The 4,975-nt window shown below is 36.5% G+C and overlaps 1 non-coding gene across 1 annotated transcript; it reads left to right on the top strand.

Moving 5' to 3' along the window:
* The first annotated feature begins 3,472 nt into the window (after positions 1-3,472).
* TRNAS-GGA (transfer RNA serine (anticodon GGA)) lies at positions 3,473-3,544 on the top strand. Its single transcript has one exon. It is a non-coding gene; the product is annotated as a tRNA-Ser (tRNA).
* Positions 3,545-4,975: the final 1,431 nt, after the last annotated feature.

Here is a 4,975-nt window from a genome sequence, read left to right as displayed (position 1 = left end):
AGCCACACCGGATTCCCATCCCGGTGCCGGATCGAATCCTCTCGGTTTACGTTCTACCTCTTGGGTTCCCTCTAGTGGCCGCCCTCTGCACTACGTCATAGATGTCTATGAACATAGGACTAATGTCCACATATGTGCGGAGGTGCACAAGGATCCGACGGAATAAGCGCCGTCTTAAATCACGAAGTGATTTACGCATATCATATATATTATTTTAATGTACCGAAGTACATATGGTGTTTCCATGCACGTATTCTGCGTCATCGTACGTAGAGCTGAAAACCCGGGTTCAAATTCCGGTGCCGGAGAAAATTTTTCTCCGTTCCACTACTCTTTCATCGTAAAGTGAGTACAATTCAAAAGTAGACCTATACAAGAAAAAAATCTTCCTAGCCACTAAGAGCCAGGCTCTTTTACAGTGTGGTCTTAGCCAATAATAATATAACATATAATTTATAAAGGAAGTTTAATAAATATTGTAATTAACATAATTCAGACGGACTACTAATACATAACCCAGAAAATAAAGATATAAATAAAAAATTAAAAAAAGGAAAAAGCATACATTTAATATAAATTGACAATCAGACAGAAGCCAGTGACATTCAATAAAAACATGAATACAGTCGACGGAAATAAAAAGGTAAAAAGTACACAACATTTATTAATGTTATAAATTATATCACAAATAATTTTATAAGATCATTTTTTTAAATGTTGAATTTTAAAATATTTCAAATTTGAAAAATGATTTCTAATTTTATTATAAATTCTACCATGTTTAAGTGCTGCACTTGTATGACATTTAGGCATTCCAGATCATACAAAAACCATTATTCACTAAAATTTTGAAGAAATACGACATTTCTAGAGCCGATGTATAACTTAAATTAATGATTCGTGTTCAATATGTTTGTAAAATACATTGATGAAACAATAAATTATACAATATCATTAATTTTTCATTTGTGCAAATAATTCTGTTCCCGTAAATTCTCTATAATTTGAACTTCCAATAATTCAGATAGAATTTTCCCCAGTTAGTCCGAATTAGTGACGATATATTCTATTATCATTATCATTATTTTTCTATTATTATTATTATTATTATTATTATTATTATTATTATTATTATTATTACTTCTACTTCTCACCTTAGTAAAAGATGGTACTTAACCAATCTATAGTGAGTATTGGTATCATCCAGTACATTGGAATATGGAGCAGAGGGTGGGATCCGTACAGACAAAACCAAATCGATTCAATAGAAAAGGTCCAACGCAAGGCAGAAAAATATGTCAAAATGGGAAAGGGACATGGTGAAGAGATAGTAAAAGATTTAGTTTGGGAACTTCTGAAATCAAGGCGACGAAAAACCAGACTCACCGCATTGTTTAAGGCACAAATGGACACAAAGCATGGACCGACATCAATGCTATATTAGTAACACCATCATACTTAGGCAGGGCTGATCATATTAGGAAGTTTAAATGCAGAAAACAAAGAACGGACGTAGAAAAATTTTCCTTTGTTAACCGCACAATAGTAGACTGGAACAGCTTACCTGCGGCAATCTTTCAGGGTGGTCCTCTCAAAATCAATACATTTAAGGAAAGGTTGAAAAGATTAGATTTACAATGTAATTTGTGAGTGCAGTGTAATCAACTAAGTTGTGTCATGTAATTAATTAAGTTGATATGTAATTAATTAAGATATGATATTAAGTTGATGTGGAAATTAAATTAAGGTGATATGTAATTAAGCTGATATGTAATTAATTATGGTGATATGTAATCACTTAAATTGATAATAGTTGGGTGAAATAGGTTTATTTTTTCTTATTGTAGACGTTATTATAACATAGTTTTTATTTATAGTCCTAGGTTTATTGCATCTATTTATTTACAGTTAGAAGTAAATTTACGTTAATTTTATTTTTTTATTGCTGTAATTATTGTATTATTGTAATGGTATTATTGTATATTATATATCACTGCCACCGGTGTATACCCAATTGTAGTGTTATTACATACATACATACATTACATACATACATTATACAGAATCGAAATATTGAATGGGAAGTAGTAGTAGTAGTAGTAGTAGTAGTAGTAGTAGTAGTAGTAATAATAATAATAATAATAATAATAATAATGAGGAGAGAGAGATGGAACGGAGAAAAATTCTCTCCGGCGCCGGGATTTGAACCCGGGTTTTCAGCTCTCCGTGCTGATGCTTTAACCACTAAGCCACGCCGGGTACAATCCCGACACCGTTGAGAATCGTCTCAGATTAAGCTCCATCTCTTGGGTTCCCCTCTAGTGGCCGCCCTCTGCACTACGTCATAGATGTCTATGCACGCAGGACCGAAGTCCATATATGTGTAGAGGTGCACTCAAATGAGTGACTGGTTGGCCGGGGTCCGACGGTATGGGCGCCGTCTTTAAATCACAAAGTGATTTATTACGCATATCATATTTTATTTTGATGTACCGAAGTACATATGATATTTTCATGCAGATATTCTGCTTTCTCAGATGATGAGAGAGAGATGGAACGGAGAAAAATTCTCTCCGGCGCCGGGATTTGAACCCGGGTTTTCAGCTCTCCGTGCTGATGCTTTAACCACTAAGCCACGCCGGGTACAATCCCGACACCGTTGAGAATCGTCTCAGATTAAGCTCCATCTCTTGGGTTCCCCTCTAGTGGCCGCCCTCTGCACTACGTCATAGATGTCTATGCACGCAGGACCGAAGTCCATACATGTGTAGAGGTGCACTCAAATGAGTGACTGGTTGGCCGGGGTCCGACGGTATGGGCGCCGTCTTTAAATCACAAAGTGATTTATTACGCATATCATATTTTATTTTGATGTACCGAAGTACATATGATATTTTCATGCAGATATTCTGCTTTCTCAGATGATGAGAGAGAGATGGAACGGAGAAAAATTCTCTCCGGCGCCGGGATTTGAACCCGGGTTTTCAGCTCTCCGTGCTGATGCTTTAACCACTAAGCCACGCCGGGTACAATCCCGACACCGTTGAGAATCGTCTCAGATTAAGCTCCATCTCTTGGGTTCCCCTCTAGTGGCCGCCCTCTGCACTACGTCATAGATGTCTATGCACGCAGGACCGAAGTCCATACATGTGTAGAGGTGCACTCAAATGAGTGACTGGTTGGCCGGGGTCCGACGGTATGGGCGCCGTCTTTAAATCACAAAGTGATTTATTACGCATATCATATTTTATTTTGATGTACCGAAGTACATATGATATTTTCATGCAGATATTCTGCTTTCTCAGATGATGAGAGAGAGATGGAACGGAGAAAAATTCTCTCCTCTACACATGTATGGACTTCGGTCCTGCGTGCATAGACATCTATGACGTAGTGCAGAGGGCGGCCACTAGAGGGGAACCCAAGAGATGGAGCTTAATCTGAGACGATTCTCAACGGTGTCGGGATTGTACCCGGCGTGGCTTAGTGGTTAAAGCATCAGCACGGAGAGCTGAAAACCCGGGTTCAAATCCCGGCGCCGGAGAGAATTTTTCTCCGTTCCATCTCTCTCTCATCATCTGAGAAAGCAGAATATCTGCATGAAAATATCATATGTACTTCGGTACATCAAAATAAAATAATAATAATGTTTAAAAAATAATAATAATAATAATAATAATAACAACAATAATAATAACAGACTTCAAGGATTAGTTCTTTCTGCCCTTTCCGTTAAAAATATTGTTCAAGACATTTTTCAAAAGTCGACCCAAATTTCTCTTTCGTGTACAAATATTTTATGAATTATGACATTATAATATTTACAAGTAAATTGACGGACATTTCTATTTAATTAATCTTAATTTGCTTGGTAACCAAATGCAGAGTTGTCTACTTTCAATATTAATGTTTATCTATCATGTAGCTATAGAAGTAGGAAATAATTAAAAAGTTCTGTATGATGAAACATAATATATAATTGTAATAGAAAAATTTAGCAATATATTTTATCCTACGTCAGTCGAAAAATAAGTGTATATATAAGTATACTTTTTTTACGGGATTCCTTAGAAGGAAGAGAATTGCCTTCTGCCTTATGAGGGCTGTACCACTAGAACTGGGTCAGCGATTTCAATAAAAGTTTATCGGCCGTACCTACATGAGTCTAGGCCCACCCACTCTCCGCCCATACAGCAAGTTCAGCGGTGAATGAAATTCGATCAGACCAGGAAAGTAGTGTAAAATCACACTTTCTGATATATATTTCACATTGACCCTCATCCGCAACAATTCTGCTTTCCTGTTTTCATATCTGCGGACAGTACGATAGGCTGCGACACTGTCTGTCATTGCAGTCTTCGTTGAATTGGGGGCATCCACGCCATATTACAGTCGTACATTCCGTTTAAAAACTTCCGCCTAGCGTCAGCAGGAACAGCATTGCCAACTACACACACTTGCAAAATTAGGACAACTAAAATTGATTCTGTTCCAGCTTGAAGAATATATACCATTATAGTAGCAGTATTTATTTATTTAACCTGGTAGAGATAAGGCCGTCAGGCCTTCTCTGCCCCTCTACCAGGAGATTACTACTACAATGTGAAGAATAAAATTACAATTAATATTAAATTTACAATTACAATAAAAATCAAAGTACGAAAAGATTACCTGATTAATGAAAGCTAGACAATTTATCATAGAAATTCAGAACAAAGAATATTTTTTGGAAACCGTATTATATAACTTTCATGTATTAAATTGTATGTTAAAATGTTAACATGTTTCGGCCTGCTATCGGCCATCATCAGAACTGGTTGGTGCTGGTTTTGGCGCCTTTTGTTTTGTTTCTTGTGGGGGTGTGTTTGTGTATTGTAATATGGAGCAGACTGTGTTTTATCCAACTGAATTCTTGAATTCTTTGAAACCACAGGGATTGCTACCATATAATTTAATACTTAATATTGAGTTACCA

Source organism: Periplaneta americana, chromosome 11 (assembly GCF_040183065.1).
Source record: "Periplaneta americana isolate PAMFEO1 chromosome 11, P.americana_PAMFEO1_priV1, whole genome shotgun sequence".
In the NCBI taxonomy this organism is placed as follows: domain Eukaryota; kingdom Metazoa; phylum Arthropoda; class Insecta; order Blattodea; family Blattidae; genus Periplaneta; species Periplaneta americana.
Note: the sequence above shows the minus strand (reverse complement) of the source record. Positions and strands in the feature narration are given on the sequence as shown.